The sequence below is a fragment of the Tachypleus tridentatus genome, chromosome 6, assembly GCF_004210375.1.
Source record: "Tachypleus tridentatus isolate NWPU-2018 chromosome 6, ASM421037v1, whole genome shotgun sequence".
Classification (NCBI taxonomy): Eukaryota; Metazoa; Arthropoda; class Merostomata; order Xiphosura; family Limulidae; genus Tachypleus; species Tachypleus tridentatus.
The window spans coordinates 43,075,991-43,094,572 of record NC_134830.1 but is presented as its reverse complement, the minus strand read 5'-3'; the positions used below and the strand labels follow the sequence as shown (position 1 = coordinate 43,094,572).

General features: G+C 34.5%; 1 long non-coding RNA gene across 3 annotated transcripts in view; it reads right to left on the bottom strand.

The window, feature by feature from the left end:
• Positions 1-17,450, bottom strand: part of LOC143252346 (uncharacterized) — a 57,743-nt gene extending 40,293 nt beyond the window's left edge. For 2 of the 3 annotated variants that reach the window (XR_013028944.1, XR_013028943.1), the window contains exon 1: positions 17,368-17,450. This is a non-coding gene — a long non-coding RNA (uncharacterized LOC143252346). Of the gene's footprint in view, positions 1-13,380; positions 13,480-17,367 lie in introns of all 3 variants that reach the window. The other variant, XR_013028945.1, reaches the window with a different exon arrangement.
• Between the last annotated feature and the right edge of the window lie 1,132 nt (positions 17,451-18,582).

Below are 18,582 nucleotides of genomic sequence, written 5' to 3'. Positions count from 1 at the left end.
AGTGGATGTTGAGTAAATTTCAATATAATCACGAATAGTTTGATGTTAACATTGTCAGACAAAGTCTACAACACAAGCTTGTAAAAATGTGCATTTTAAGTAGGTGTAAACAGAAGCTGAATGTAGTTCGAAATTCATGCTTGTACCTTCGTTATAGCAAATCTTCCACAATGTATGGTTTCTTTGAAACACGAGACACACAATACCGTAGCTGATGACAAAACGCTTACCTTGTTACAATGTGACATTTCATGTAAAAGTATGTTACATTCTGTAGACGATGTCTCTGGCGGCGAACAAAACGAAATCCAGACAATAGCACAACTAAAAGTTTGGTTTGAATTTCGTGCAACGCTACACAAGAGCTATCTGCGCTAGCCTTCGCTAATTTGGCAGTTACAGATTAGGGTGAAGGCAGCTAGTATTCATCACCCACCGTCAACTCTTGGGCTAATTACTCTTTTATCAACGAATAGTAGGATTCATCGTCAAATTATAACGCCCCAACACTTTAAAAGGCGAGCATGTTTGATGGAATGGAGATTCGAACCTGTGACCCTCAGATTGCGGGTAAAGTGCCCTAACTACCTGGCCATGCTGGGCCACGACTAAATGAAGGATACCTAGAATAGTTTCATACTGGTGCAACAATAAATGTGTGTGTGTGTTTGTGTTTTTCTTATAGCAAAGCCACATCGGGCTATCTGCTCAGCCCACCGAGGGGAATCGAACCCCTGATTTTAGTGTTGTAAATCCGGAGACATACCGCTGTACTAGCGAGGGGCAACAATAAATGTTCACCAATGGTACAGCGGTATGACTGCAGACTGAAGCCGCTAAAATCAGGTTTCGATAAATGTGGAAGGGAAAGAACAGATAGCAGATTCTGTAGCTTTGTGCTTAATTTCAAAACAAACAAGCAAAGAAGCAACAATAAACATGTAAACTGCTGTAGTAAACAGTAAAATGGTGTGTAAACAGAAAATAAATAAGCATTCTTAGATCAATGAAAGTAGATTTGATCCATGTGTAAGTTTAAAAGTCGAAGAGGTTTGTTCTCACTTGAGATGATTTGATCTTATGTCTTCAAAAAAAAGGAAAAACAAAGTGAAAATTTTAAAAAAGGCGTATGTAGCGTAGCGAACTATGAATAAAGTTCGATACAATCAATACGCTGGTAAAGGGTTGTACTGAAAAACAGTTTAATCTGGTTCCATCACTAGTTAATGGCTATACTAACTTACAGTTTAATCTGGTTTCACCACTTGTAAATGGCTATACTGACTTACAGTTTAATCTAATTTCACCACTAGTAAATGGCTATATTGACTTACAGCTTAATCTGGTTTCATCACTAGTAAATGGCTATACTAACTTACAGTTTAATCTTGTTTCACCACTAGTAAATGGCTATACTGATTTACAGTTTAATCTGGTTTCACCACTAGTTAATGGCTATACTGGCTTACGGTTTAATCTTGTTTCACCACTAGTAAATGGCTATACTAACTTACAGTTTAATCTGGTTTCATCACTAGTAAATGGCTATACTAACTTACAGTTTAATTTTGTTTCACCACTAGTAAATGGCTATACTGATTTACAGTTTAATCTGGTTTCACCACTAGTTAATGTCGAAACTAACTTACAGTTTAATCTTGTTTCACCACTAGTAAATGGCTATACTAACTTACAGTTTAATCTTCTTTCACCACTAGTAAATGGCTATACTGATTTACAGTTTAATCTGGTTTCACCACTAGTTAATGGCTATACTGATTTACAGTTTAGTCTGGTTTCACCACTAGTTAATGGCTATACTGATTTACAGTTTAATCTGGTTTCATCACTAGTTAAAGGCTATACTGACTTACAGTTTTATCTTGTTTCACCACTAGTAAATGGCTATACTGACTTACAGTTTAATCTTGTTCAATCACTAGTAAATGGCTATACTGATTTACAGTTTAATCTGGTTTTATCACGAGTAAGTGGCTAAACTAACTTACAGTTTAATCTAATTTCACCACTAGTAAATTGCTATACTAACTTACAGTTTAATCTGGTTTCATCACTAGTTAATGGCTATACTAACTTACAGTTTAATCTGGTTTCATCACTAGTTAATGGCTATACTAACTTACAGTTTAATCTGGTTTCATCACTAGTAAATGGTTAAACTAACTTACAGTTTAATCTAATTTCACCACTAGTAAATTGCTATACTAACTTACAGTTTAATCTTGTTTCACCACTAGTAAATGGCTATACTGATTTACAGTTTAATCTGGTTTCACCACTAGTTAATGGCTATACTAATTTACAGTTTAATCTTGTTTCACCACTAGTAAATGGCTATACTGATTTACAGTTTAATCTGGTTTCACCACTAGTTAATGGCAATACTGATTAACAGTTTAATCTGGTTTCATCACTAGTAAATGGCTATACTAACTTATTGTTTAATCTGGTTTCATCACAAGTTAATGGCTATACTAACTTACAGTTTAATCTTGTTTCATCACTAGTTAATGGCTATACTAACTTACAGTTTAATCTGGTTTCACCACTTGTACCCCCCGCTAGTACAGCGGTAAGTCTACGGATTTACAACGTTAGAATCATGGGTTCGATTCCCCTCGGTGGGCTCAGTAGATAGCCCAATGTGGTTTTGCTATAAAAATATATACACATTCACCATTAGTAAATGGCTATACTGGCTTACAGTTTAATCTGGTTTCACCACTAGTAAATTGCTATACTAACTTACAGTTTAATCTTGTTTCACCACTAGTAAATTGCTATACTAACTTACAGTTTAATCTTGTTTCACCACTAGTAAATGGCTATACTGATTTACAGTTTAATCTGGTTTCACCACTAGTTAATGGCTATACTAATTTACAGTTTAATCTTGTTTCACCACTAGTAAATGGCTATACTGATTTACAGTTTAATCTGGTTTCACCACTAGTTAATGGCAATACTGATTAACAGTTTAATCTGCTTTCATCACTAGTTAAAGGCTATACTGACTTACAGTTTTATCTTGTTTCACCACTAGCAAATGGCTATACTGACTTACAGTTTAATCTTGTTCAATCACTATTAAATGGCTATACTAACTTACATTTTAATCTGGTTTCATCACTAGTAAATAGCTATACTAACTTACAGTTTAATCTGGTTTTATCACGAGTAAATGGCTAAACTAACTTACAGTTTAATCTGGTTTCATCACTAGTAAATGGCTATACTAACTTACAGTTTAATCTGGTTTCATCACTAGTAAATGGCTATACTAACTTACAGTTTAATCTGGTTTCATCACTAGTAAATGGCGATACTAACTCACAGTTTAATCTTGTTAAATCACTAGTAAATGGCTATACTAACTTACATTTTAATCTGGTTTCATCACTAGTAAATAGCTATACTAACTTACAGTTTAATCTGGTTTTATCACGAGTAAATGGCTAAACTAACTTACAGTGTAATCTAATTTCACCACTAGTAAATGGCTATACTAACTTACAGTTTAATCTGGTTTCATCACTAGTAAATGGCGATACTAACTCACAGTTTAATCTTGTTTCATCACTAGTAAATGGCTATACTAACTTACAGTTTAATCTGGTTTCATCACTAGTAAATAGCTATACTAACTTACAGTTTAATCTGGTTTCATCACTAGTTAATGGCTATACTAACTTACTGTTTAATTTGGTTTCATCACTAGTAAATGACTATACTAACTTACAGTTTAATCTAATTTCATCACTAGTAAATGGCTATACTAACTTATTGTTTAATCTGGTTTCATCACAAGTTAATGGCTATACTAACTTACAGTTTAATCTTGTTTCATCACTAGTTAATGGCTATACTAACTTACAGTTTAATCTGGTTTCACCACTTGTACCCCCCGCTAGTACAGCGGTAAGTCTACGGATTTACAACGTTGGAATCATGGGTTCGATTCCCCTCGGTGAGCTCAGTAGATAGCCCAATGTGGTTTTGCTATAAAAATATATACACATTCACCATTAGTAAATGGCTATACTGGCTTACAGTTTAATCTGGTTTCATCACTAGTAAATGGCTAAACTAACTTACAGTTTAATCTAATTTCACCACTAGTAAATTGCTATACTGATTTACAGTTTAATCTGGTTTCACCACTAGTTAATGGCTATACTAATTTACAGTTTAATCTTGTTTCACCACTAGTAAATGGCTATACTGATTTACAGTTTAATCTGGTTTCACCACTAGTTAATGGCAATACTGATTAACAGTTTAATGTGCTTTCATCACTAGTTAAAGGCTATACTGACTTACAGTTTTATCTTGTTTCACCACTAGCAAATGGCTATACTGAGTTACAGTTTAATCTTGTTCAATCACTAGTAAATGGCTATACTAACTTACAGTTTAATCTGGTTTCATCACTAGTAAATAGCTATACTAACTTACAGTTTAATCTGGTTTTATCACGAGTAAATGGCTAAACTAACTTACAGTGTAATCTAATTTCACCACTAGTAAATTGCTATACTAACTTACAGTTTAATCTGGTTTCATCACTTGTTAATGGCTATACTAACTTACAGTTTAATCTGGTTTCATCACTAGTAAATGGCTATACTAACTTACAGTTTAATCTGGTTTCATCACTAGTAAATGGCTATACTAACTTACAGTTTAATCTGGTTTCATCACTAGTAAATGGCTATACTAACTTACAGTTTAATCTGGTTTCATCACTAGTAAATGGCTATACTAACTTACAGTTTAATCTGGTTTCATCACTAGTAAATGGCTATACTAACTTACAGTTTAATCTGGTTTCATCACTAGTAAATGGCTATACTAACTTACAGTTTAATCTGGTTTCATCACTAGTAAATGGCTATACTAACTTACAGTTTAATCTGGTTTCATCACTAGTAAATGGCTATACTAACTTACAGTTTAATCTGGTTTCATCACTAGTAAATGGCTATACTAACTTACAGTTTAATCTGGTTTCATCACTAGTAAATGGCTATACTAACTTACAGTTTAATCTGGTTTCATCACTAGTAAATGGCGAAACTAACTCACAGTTTAATCTTGTTTCATCATTAGTAATTGGCTATACTAACTTACAGTTTAATCTGGTTTCATCACTAGTAAATAGCTATATTAACTTACAGTTTAATCTGGTTTTATCACTAGTTAATGGCTATACTAACTTACAGTTTAATTTGGTTTCATCACTAGTAAATGACTGTACTAACTTACAGTTTAATCTAATTTCATCACTAGTAAATGGCTATACTAACTTACAGTTTAATCTGGTTTCATCACTAGTAAATGGCGATACTAACTCACAGTTTAATCTTGTTTCATCACTAGTAAATGGCTATACTAACTTACAGTTTAATCTGGTTTCATCACTAGTAAATAGCTATACTAACTTACAGTTTAATCTGGTTTCATCACTAGTTAATGGCTATACTAACTTACTGTTTAATTTGGTTTCATCACTAGTAAATGACTATACTAACTTACAGTTTAATCTAATTTCATCACTAGTAAATGGCTATACTAACTTATTGTTTAATCTTGTTTCATCACTAGCTAATGGCTATACTAACTTACAGTTTAATCTGGTTTCACCACTTGTACCCCCCGCTAGTACAGCGGTAAGTCTACGGATTTACAACGTTAGAATTATGGGTTCGATTCTCCTCGGTGGGCTCAGTAGATAGCCCAATGTGGTTTTGCTATAAAAATATATACACATTCACCATTAGTAAATGGCTATACTGGCTTACAGTTTAATCTGGTTTCATCACTAGTAAATGGCTATACTAACTTACAGTTTAATCTGGTTTCATCACTAGTAAATGGCGAAACTAACTCACAGTTTAATCTTGTTTCATCATTAGTAATTGGCTATACTAACTTACAGTTTAATCTGGTTTCATCACTAGTAAATAGCTATATTAACTTACAGTTTAATCTGGTTTTATCACTAGTTAATGGCTATACTAACTTACAGTTTAATTTGGTTTCATCACTAGTAAATGACTGTACTAACTTACAGTTTAATCTAATTTCATCACTAGTAAATGGCTATACTAACTTACAGTTTAATCTGGTTTCATCACTAGTAAATGGCGATACTAACTCACAGTTTAATCTTGTTTCATCACTAGTAAATGGCTATACTAACTTACAGTTTAATCTGGTTTCATCACTAGTAAATGGCTATACTAACTTACAGTTTAATCTGGTTTCATCACTAGTAAATGGCGATACTAACTCACAGTTTAATCTTGTTTCACCACTAGTTAATGGCTATACTGGCTTACAGTTTAATCTGGTTTCATCACTAGTAAATGGCTATACTAACTTACAGTTTAATCTGGTTTCATCACTAGTAAATGGCGATACTAACTCACAGTTTAATCTTGTTTCATCACTAGTAAATGACTGTACTAACTTACAGTTTAATCTAATTTCATCACTAGTAAATGGCTATACTAACTTACAGTTTAATCTGGTTTCATCACTAGTAAATGGCGATACTAACTCACAGTTTAATCTTGTTTCATCACTAGTAAATGGCTATACTAACTTACAGTTTAATCTGGTTTCATCACTAGTAAATGGCTATACTAACTTACAGTTTAATCTGGTTTCATCACTAGTAAATGGCGATACTAACTCACAGTTTAATCTTGTTTCACCACTAGTTAATGGCTATACTGGCTTACAGTTTAATCTAGTTTCATTACTAGTAAATGGCTATACTGACTTTCAGTTCAATCCAGTTTCACTACTGGTAAATGCTTAAATGAGCTTACAATTCAATTCAATTTTACAAGATTAAAATATTCAAAACAAATGACAAAGTCGCAAACCTTAATCACAAAATGCTGGTCTTTATGTTAATACAGTAAAATAAGTTTTCCAAATGTATTTTGTTTACCTCTCACTACATATTTCATATATTAAACACTATGAAATACTTCTCGCTTAACATTACTAAAGAATATTACAACATGATGACTTACGGAAAATAATCTACTCCAAAGGGTTATGATCAGTTTGTCTTCGTGGTCAATTTATTATATATAATCAAATCTATGAATTCTACTTTGCTAATATCCATATATATATATATACGCGTTTGCGCATGTCTTTCAATGAGCGTGAGTGCAAAGTATGTACAAAATACAAGCCCATAATCGAAACTTCTACTCTGCTTAGCTTTACTTTTAATCCTTAACTTTCTCTATTAATAACTTTAATTTTGGTGCCTTATACAATAAAATACATCTCCCACAGCTGAATCATATATAAAGTAACTTAATAAATTATCTTTGCTAATTGTCAATAGCAGTCCTGAATAAAAGCCATTTAAACAACAGGCATGCATTTGTCCAAATCAGTGACACAGCCAGTGATGTTATAAAATACATTTTAACAGAATATTCCTGCTCTAAGTAATTAGAGAATACAACTCAAAATTTGAAGGTGGCGAGCTCTAATCCGCCTTCCACTAAACATGCTTGCTCTTTCAACCGTGAGGGCATTATAATGTTTCGGTAGATCCCACTATACGTTATTAAAAGAGTAGCCTGAGAGTTGATGGTGGGTGGTGGTGAGTAGCTAGCTGCCTTTCTTCTAGTTTTACACTACTAAATTATGGACGGCTAGCGCAGATAGTCCTCATATATCGTGTAGTTTTGCTGGAAATTAAAGCAAAAAGAAAAAAGAAAGTGAGCGTCACTCTCCTGAATTTAAAAAAAAAACAATCACAATTTTAAAAAGTCCTTTAACATAAATTTGTAAAAGCACAAAATAAAAGCTCTTAGAAGGAAAAGAGAGAGAAATAACGTGTTAGGCTACAAGAACTTGAACTTGCTTACCAGGTGCTAAATAAAAGACATTATTTATAGTGTGTTAACAATTTAGATGTTGGTACCAGGAATCTTTCTATTTTCGTAATGCATGTAGGAGTGAACGATGCTGGAAAATATAATTCAATATAAAGAACTCGTGCAGAACTTCGTGGGGCACTTCTTCTGGCTAGATAACGGAAAGAATTACTTAGTAAAATTTAAGGCTTAAAGGAAATAGGCTTGTTAGGCCCGAAGGATAGTTTTAAGGGTAAGGATCAGTTTTATACTAAAGATGGGCTCGACTTAAGAAGGCTAGGCAGTATGATATTTGTAAAAGCTTAAAGATAGTATAAGCTAAACTTGCATAGCAGTAAGAAGATAGTTTAAACTAAATTTGCATAGCGGTAAGATGGTTTGAAAACTCGAAGAAAACAAAGTTTAAGATTTAAAAAAGATAGGCTAGATTCGAGCTAAAGAAGTTTAATTTTCTTAACGGGGTTATTGCCATCAGCAATAGTGTTGGCTGGTACTGTTTTAGTCTCCTCATCCAAGAAAATATATGTTTATGTGCTTTGTAAGTTTTGCTCAAAGCGCTAACCGTCCCTAACTTTGAAGTGATAAACTAGAGGAAAGATAGCTAGTCAATACCACCCACCGCCAACTCTTGGACTATTATTAACCAACGGAAAGTGTGATTGATCGTCACATTATAGTGCACTTACAGCTAAAAGGTCAAGCGTGTTTGGCAACAGTCTCAGATTTCACGACTTGAAGATTGCGTGTCAAGCGCCCTAACTACCAGATCCAGAACAGAAAGGACATTGACTTATTAGAAAAAGTTCATATGATTTCCACTAAGATAATTCTGGAATAGAAGGGCTATCTTAAAAGGATACGTTAAGATTCCTTAACTTATGTGCAAAGACAGCCTTGAAGAACCGAATATCTTTCTGTAATAGGAATGTTATTATCCCATTACGGTTCGATAAAGACATCTCCTTCGTGTCGCTAAACAAAGCGTAGAACCCTCTTTCCCTTAACTATGAAGGTCTTATGCGTTGATGGTAGCTATAATGGCGGTAATTCTTACGTTTTAGTAGTTTAAGTAGCGACTTTACTCTGACAATATCCTCACCCAGAAGCACGGGCTCAGCTATGGTTATAGGTTTCAATGAAGCACTTAGAATTGCAGGTGGGATGGCAAAATTAACAAGAAAACCGTCCTCAATTATAGCGTCAATGGATCTCTCTATCCAGGTGGCTAATCAGGATAAAAATGGAAAAGGTAGCCTATCAATAATATAACAAGCCAACCTAAGAAATTCAGTCAGTAACATGTGGTCAAGATGACGTGATTAATCACAGATGAATCTTTCTTAGAAAAATTCTGTACAGAATGCAAAACAAAGAGATGTCTTTTTACCCAGCATGTCTTACTAGTACTTGCGCATACACTAGTTCGAGGCAGCCATCTTAGAGAGTAGCATCTTTTTAAATACCAAGTTCACTGCTAGGATGTTGCCTGGCATTGAAAAATCCCACAATATAACATTTATATGAAAAGTTTCAACATTGTCTGATTGTCAAGACACATCTTCAGATTCAATTGGAAATTGAACATGTAAAACTGCTGATACAAAATCTCAATCTCGGTAATCGGAACCTTGGAAGTAAATGTACAGTCGTTGGACACTACTACTGACCTGGAAGGCCATGTTCTATAGAGATATTGTTCCATCATCAACTTGCCTCTGTTACTAGTTAAATATAAATTAAATACCATACCTATAATTTCAAAGCTCTGGTAATATAATACACACAAAATGTGCGATCGAACAACAGTTTTACAAAATAAATATTAAAAGGAATATTTTACATATTATATTAAAAGGTAAAACGTCATCTTTTCTTTTGTTTTAAAATGGTCCGTCATGAACTGGTGGATAAGGCACTCGACTCGCAGATAATACGAATCATTTTCATTGTGTAATACTTTCTTCAATATGGAAGAAATATACTCCCCATGTGAGCCAGGTGGGTTAAGGCATTCGACTCGTAATCTGGGGGTCACGGGTTCGAATCCCTGTCGCACCAAACATGCTCGCCCTTTCAGCCGTGGGGGCGTTATAATGTGACGGTCAATCTCAATATTTATTGGTAAAAGAGTAGCCCAAGAGTTGGCGGTGGGTGGTGATGACTAGTTGCCTTCCCTCTAGTCTTACACTGCTAAATTAGGGACGGCTAGCGCAGATAGCCTTCGTGTAGCTTTGCGCGGAATTCAAAAAACAAACAAACAAACTTAAAACTATATTTAATTTCAATAGGTTTCAAAAATTTTAAGAATGCCACATCATCAAACCAATCTCATTATTCAAAAAGGAATGCAACTTCCAGCAACTTCATTTCTACTTATGTCCAACACGTGAAACACTCTAAAAAAAAATAATTACAGACTATTCTGGTGAGTGACCACATACAGATACAGATACACCCCTGGTAATCTTGGCCATGAGTGACCGTCTAGAGCAAGATTTTGTGCACTCTCTACTCGTAGAAAATCTATCAAATGCAGGAAGCTTGTATTGAAATTTTGAAAATGTAGTCGAATGAATTTTAATAAAGACGAATTCATTTTCCAAGATAAGAAAGTTTTACGATTTTCATTTTCTTCATATCACATTACCTGAAATGTTAAGGTTATGTTGTGATAGTTAAAACCGTTATAATTACTTGAAAATGATGTAATTAATTGGTTTGTTTGTTTGTTTTGTGAATTTCGTGCAATGCTACTCGAGAGCTATCTGCGTTAGCCGTCCCTAATTTAGCAGTGTAAGACTAGAGGGAAGGCAGGTAGTCATCATCACCCACCGCCAACTCTTGAGCTACTCTTTTACCAACGAATAGTGGGATTGACCGTAACATTATAACGCCCACATGGCTGAAAGTACGAGCAGCTTTGGTGCGACGCGGATTCGAATCCGCAATCCTCAGATTACGAGTCGAACGCCTTAACCTACCTGGCCATGCCGGGCCTAATTAATTAGTTTTCCTTTAACTGGTATTTCACCAGATTTAAATCAATTGCTTTATAAAGATTTTCTGTGAGACTGAAAATTCAGTGAGAAAATTGTAGTTTTATTAATAATTCCTGGACAATCTTTTAAAAAGTACCCCGCTGGTACAGCGATAAGTCTACGGGATTACAGCGCTAGAATCAGGGTGTTCGATTCCCCTGGGTGAACTCAGCGGATATCCCGATGCAGCTTTGCTATAAGAAAAAACACAAATCTTTTTAAAAAATTATAGAATTGTGTTAAATTATGTCACGCTTACACTTTTCACATTTAAAGCGAGTGTGTGTGTATGTATAAATGGGTTGACATTAATAAACCAAATATACCTACTTCCTACTTTTAAAATGCTAAAATAGTAGTTATAGAAATAATATCTATCCGTCGTTTCGTTTTCCATATTAAATATTACTTTTTATGTGCGTTAATTTCTGGAGTTATTTACGGAAGTACCTCAAAAGGGCTAGTTCGAACACAATTCTGGTATCTAGTTTCTAAAGTTTTTCAAATCTTCTTGTAAAATATGTTTGTTTTATATGTTGGTATAGAATGGATGTAATTCCCAGAACCTTCAGCTGGGTGCTTTCTATTCGGGAAAGTTACCACGTTGTATGCACTACGAACGTAAGTATTTTGATATCAAATTAGTGCGTGTGCATGAATATATGAATTCACAAACTGCTACAAGTACCACTTGGATGGTAAATGAATGGTGTGAGTAAAGGTCTTCATAAGATGTTATCACAAGTCTCAGTCTGGTTCATTAAACAAACGACACGCTATGAAGCGAAACAGATTTCTTGTGTTCCAAAAAAACCAAACACTCTTGCTCATTCTTTTCTCTGTTTTCCAAGGATCTCTATCTTCAGACCATCAATGAAATACGACCTTTTTCAACATTTTAACGTCACAGCACGTTCTCAGAACTTACATGTCAGTATTTCAAGGAAAAGGGCAGCAGAATTTGTTTCCCATACTTTATTTATCAACAGTGGATTAAAAAGATGGCGTTATTTTACACAGTATTAAAGTTTGTGTGTTTTCTTAAAGCAAAGCCACATGAGGCTATCTGCTGAGCCCACCGAGAGGACTCGAACCACTGATTTTAGCGTTGTAAATCCGGAAACATACCGCTGTACTAGCGGGGGGCACACCCAATATTAAAATTATGAAAACTGAAGAATTGATAAATCAGCTGCACGTGCATTTTTTTATTAAACATTATGCGCAACAAATTTACCATGCAGAAATTATGCACGTTAGCATGAATTTACACGCAAACGTATTTTACACATATTTAAACAACACGCCATACGAATTTTTGAATTCGTGTATTGTAATTTATTTAGGAAGCTAAGCAATATAAAATATTTGACGTTTTTTCATAATGTTTAAAGATTTTTTTAAATATTAAGTAAGAGACAATAACACATTTCCTGTTAAATAATCGTTTGTTTGTTGAGTGACACAAGCTGTCTTGTTTGTTTGTGTTGAATTTCAGAAAAAATTAGATGAGGATTATCTGCGCTAGCCGTCCCTAATAAGGGAGGGTAAGACTGGAGGGAAGGCAGCTAGTCATTACCACTCACCACCAACTCTTTGATTACTACTTCACCAACGAATAGTGGGACTAACCATTACATATAATACCCCTACGGCTGAAAGAATAAGGATATTTGGCGTGACGGGGATTCGAACCCATGGCCCTCACATCACGAGTCGAGCGCACTAACCACCTATCCAAACACAGGTTGTCAACTAAATTTCTTAGCGGTATTACATTTTCCAACCGTCAGAATTTGCCTAATTTTTGCTCTTGGAAATCGTGTAAGTCATTTCAGAAAGCCGTAATGTAATTCTCGTCAACAGGAGGCGTTATGCAACGTAAAGCAAGAACAAGTCTGTTATCAACTGGTAAGTAATACTTTTAACATGTTATTGTAAATATCACATTTCTCTTATTACTCTGCCCTTTGACCTTTTTCTTCTTATTAGGTTTTCGACCCAATCTTTCTGCAATAAAATGTATTGGCCTCAATTTAAAAAAAAATATTTTGTAGATGGTGTCATCACACAAAATGTTTAGCTTGTGGTGTAAACTAAAAGCTGCTGTAAAATTGTAATGAAAAACACATCTGGAGGTTATGTGATTTTTTTCCAACGGAGGCAGAGTGGTTTTACAATGGGTGTTAACAAAAACAAAACTAAAATATTATTAATAGCATCCAGAAAATAGAAATTTATATACAGGGAATAATATAAAAGTTATATTGATAGTTATATATGTATGACACAATCAAGGATTGGAATGTGATTAAAAAAATGGGGATTATGTAATAAAAATTAACTAAACTTATGTTGGCGATGACATACCCAACATATATAAATTTCAAACAATGTTTCATACAAACCTGAATAATATTCTGCTGAGGATGTGATCCAAAACATTCAATGTTCGATGCAAATGAAAACCAGTTAAAACTTGTCTACGGTGACATTACATAGAAAGACTGGATGGCGTAAGACAAAATACACAAGAATTACGTAAATAAAATCGAACTAGAGATTTTGCTTATGGTATAATTTTCAGTAAACGCAAAGCTATATTTCGGGTACAATAGAAAATATACAAAGCTTATTGTTAGATAAATCAAGATACGTGGATCTGTAAACTTTGAAATAGATTAGGTCATGCATTGAAATAATCCAAAAGACCTAACATGACCAGGTAGTTAGGGTACTCGACTCGCAAATCTGCGGGTTCGAATCTCTGTCCCACCAAACGTGCCCGCTCATTCAGCTGTGGGAATAATCCTGTTATTCGTTGATAAAAGAGCAGCCCAAGGGTTGACGATGACTAGCTGCCTTCCTTCTAGGCTTTCATTGCTAAATTATCAAAAAACGATAATCTCAAAGATTTAAGGCCTTACCATTGTTTATACAAACAAGATGGAAAATTCTATTTATGTTTGTATAGGTCATAAGATTAAAAGTTCTTGTAATGACGAGTTGATATATATATAAGTTTATATTTTTCTTATAGCAAAGCCACATCGAGCTATCTATTAAATCCACCGAGAGTTTTTTTTTTTTTTTTGGAAATTCGCACAAAGCTACTCGAGGGCTATCTGTGTTAGCCGTCCCTAGTTTAGCAGTGTAAGACTAGAGGAAAGGCAGCTAGTCATCACCACCCACCGCCAACTCTTAGGCTACTCTTTTACCAACGAATAGTGGGATTGACCGTCACATTATAACGCCCTTACGGCTGGGAGGGCGAGCATGTTTGGCGCGACTCGGGCGCGAACCCGCGACCCTCAGATTACGAAGCGCACGCCTTAACGAGAGGAACCGAGCCCGTGATTTTATCGTTGTAAATCCGAAGACTTACCGTTGTACCAGCAGGGGATATATGTAAGAAAAACTTCCATTACTATTGACACAAATCAGAAGATAAAGCATTTCGCGATTCTTACATGAAAGTTTTCTCAACGGTGCTGAACAACGTGACATTAATAGTCTTCCCGATTTTTATATGAACAAGATAGTAAAGTTCTTTTAATGTTCATATAAAAGGGTTTGTAGATTTTATCCAACAGTTGAAACGGAAGATCTTCCAGTGACTTTAAAGTATTGGGCTTGAATTTGGCTTATCTCAGAGAATGCAGATAAAACTTTTCATGCATAATTGAATAAGAAATTTAGAAACAATAACTTTATTGATTAATATCATTAGCAGTATTTTCGAAAAGCATATCATCATAAGATGCTGCCATGCAAGAACACGTTCAGGATCTATAATAATAAAAAAGCGCGTTTGTGGATCTGTACGTTTGTGTGCATGGTCGTCATAGCTCCAAGAGGAATGCACCCAGAAACCTAAAATTTTGCAGCGATACTAAGTGGACCCTGAGGGTGTGCAACTGGGTATAATCTGCACATTCCTGTTTTTATTGAAACATTTTAAAGAAATATTAATAAATAATCAGAGTCTAGGTTTTTAAACTAATTATTGTCAATTAATTCTAATAAACACCTGAAAGATAAAGCTGTTTTATGTGATGAATTGAAACTGCTGAAACAATACAACGTAAATATATTTGAAAAATATTACCTGCAAAAAAAAATTCGTTTTCGTAGTATCTACAAACTGGCATTTTCACTAAAGACTAATCGGTTTGATTATGATTATGGCTTTTGGTACTTCATTGTCAACAGTAGTGGCCGTGGCTATGAATTCCTTGTCATTGAGAACTTTGTCTAAACAGATAGCTGGCTGGCCATATACTGTTTCTTAATAATTACGTCATGGTTTCAACTGGAAGGTCTTGCAGAAATAATATTCTTCAACAATTATCTGGAATATTTCTCAGTGTTACGTCTTGTTATATGAAGTGCTCCCCACTAGCACAGTGGTATGTCTGCAGATTTATAACGCTAAAAACCGGGTTTCGATACATCTGGTGGGTAGAATAAGAGACTTTTTGTTTGTGTTTGACTTGAAAAAAGAAACAACAAAACAAATTATATAAAGTCCATTCTTTCATTCGATATACCCCTTGTCACTGAGTTATACGATCTGGGGTAATTGCACATATAATCATTAACCCTGGATAAAGTTTGTTTGAAGTTATGCACAAAGATACCCAATGGGCTACCTGTTCTTTGCGTACTTGTTTTTTTACTCACCACAGTTATTTTTCTATATTCGAAGAACATGTAGCATTGGCACTACTAACTTTTAATTGTTCACCAGTACTTGATACTAAAAATAGGCATGAAACCCAGTCTATAATTAGATTCATCATTGTCACTGAGCTATACAAGCCCAGGGGAGCTCCACCCCTCATCAGTAATTCTGAACATACTTCGTGTCATGAAGGAAAACATTAGCTACTTTCACTCTCAGTATATCTATCATGTTTCCACTGTTTGTGTTGCTACTTCCATTTCGTCAAATTATCTTCGGGTTATTAAATAAAAGTATGTGGTTTACTAATGACGTACAAAGAGTTACTGTTGTAGTTGTTTTTGAGCGTTAAGCTGTACAATGCACAATCTATATTCTGTCCACCGAAGTAAATCGAACTTTGGATTTTAGTGTTCTAAAACAGCAAACTTGTTGCTGACCCACTGAGGGATCACACAAAATTATTAGTTGTTTCAGCAATGCCTTCACCCTTGTAGAGCAATAAATTAGTAAAAAAAATAAAATTCTCTCCTTAGCCATATTTATGTCAATGAGTATATTTTTTCTCAAGTTGAGCAAAGCTTCGTTAAAATTTCTTTCGATTAATAAAAAAATATACATTCCCGAGGCGATTAGATACAAGTGGATGCGTATACACGTCAACCACTCATTAAATTTTCCGAAATTGAAAAAAAAAAATGTATACAAAATATTGTTTTTTTGTTCAGATTATTACTTTAAATAATCAGGGAAAACCCAATTTATTTAGTAGTTTTTTTCTAACACAGTAAAATTGTAAATAGGAACACACTACTTGTGTATTAATTGCAGCTTTGAAGACCTAGTATTACAAAAGCATGATTAGTTGTTTGTTTGTTTTGGATTTCGCGCAAGTCTACACGAACGCTAGCTAATTTAGCAGTGTAAGACTAGATGGAAGGCCATTCACCACCCACAGCCAACTTTTGGGCTACTTCTTACCAAACGAATAGTAGGATTGATCGTAACATTATAACGACCGCAGGCTGAAATGTTAAGCATGTTTGGTATGACAGGATTTCAAACTCACGATCCCCCAGACTACGAGTCGAGTGTCCTAACCACCTGGCCATGCCAGGCCCAGCATAATTACTTTAATTACATAAGATATAACCTAAAGTCAATCGTGGCAATACTTGTAGAATATTGGTTTATGAATCTCATTTATACATTCATACAGCTTTTAAACTATTTTTCAACATTTAGAAACACGATATCCAAAATTATAATTTTATTTTTACTAGATCATCACACAAGATTGCACAGATTATTATTCTTTTCATTGAAAACATCTTTAGACCCAATAAAAAACTGTAAATGTCACTGTAAAGCTATCCCTAATAAACTCGTTTTGATTTTTAGTGTCTTTAACCTTACATTTAATCATTACAATCAAGCGAATAGTGTACTGGGGAGATAAAAAAAATCAGCCAAGTTTTAACAAAATACTAAACACTTCGTAAGTATGCATACCGCCATTAATACATTTATAATACTTGCTAACAATAGCCACAACTGATTTATGAATATCTTATACACAAGAAAGTAAAGTAATTAGATTCGAAAATAAAGTAATTTAAACATCTGATTGGTGTTTTTCTAAAATTTGAATAAAGTAAAAATAACTTTCTACTTTATCGCGATAGGGTCAACAATATGTTTAATGACTTACAGTGCTAATATTCAGGGTTCGATTCCACACGGTTGACAAAGCACAGATAAGTTAGTTAGCTCTTGTGTAACTTTGCGTTGAACAATCGTCCGGAATGATAAATCTAGCTTAGCGCCATCTATTGACAATGCTAAAGTTGTTTTTTGTTGTTTTTTTGTCAAGAACAAGTAACAACAGCGTATTTTGGATACTTTACGAATGACATAAACTCTGTGACCTGTTAGAAAGTTTGTGTTTTTTTATTGGCTTTGAAAACAAAAAAATTACAATGGCTTACTATCGCTTTGGGATTTTTTGCATCTTGGTAAAATCTACACAAAACGAATGATTGACTTTTATCTTCAAGGGAAATAGTATAGCAACTATCGCGAAGACAAAAGTAAACATATAAAAACTCATAGTTCAACAAAAAGTGTACCTAAGTTAAACATACAAATAGCAAAAAAACGTAAAGACAAAACATCTACTCTGATGAAAACCTTGAGATGTTAACTTACAATGTTAAAACATTCCCTTGAACGAGTGAGCTTCACTGAGATGTGTACAAAGTACACATAGTGATCTACCCCACGAACAAGCCACTTCTCCAGACCTTATGCCCGTGTTGCCCCTGTCGTAATCTCTTGCCTTTGTCGTAATAAAAATGAACAGAAAAGAAGAACAACGTGTTTGCATCACGTTTTGTGTGAAAAATGGTAAAAGAGGAACAGAAATCATCGAAATGTCAAGAGCTGTCTTTTAGTGATGACTGTTTAAGTAAGGTTGTCGTTTATCAGTGGATGAAACGCTTCCAAGATGGCCGGAAATCGGTCAAAGATGACCCACATTCTTGGCTACCGTCGACATCGTCCATTGATGAAACGGTCACTAAGGTGAAATAAAAAATTCGAAGTAATGGAGATTAACTATCCACGAAACTGCTGATGAACTGGATACTTCATTTGAATCATGTCAGGTGATTTTAACTGAAAAACTCTGCTTGCGTCTTCATCAAGACAACGCGCCTTCACACACTGCTGAGTTTGTTCAAAACCTTTTGGCAGAAAACAAAAACATTCCTGTGATACCACATCTCCCGTATTCTCCCGATCTTGCACAGTGTGATTTTTTTCTGTTCCTAAAAATCAAAATTAAGTTGAAAGGAAAGATATTTGATATCATTCTAACCACCCATATTAATATGAAAGCAGAACGTTGTCGTTGTCGCATTATTGT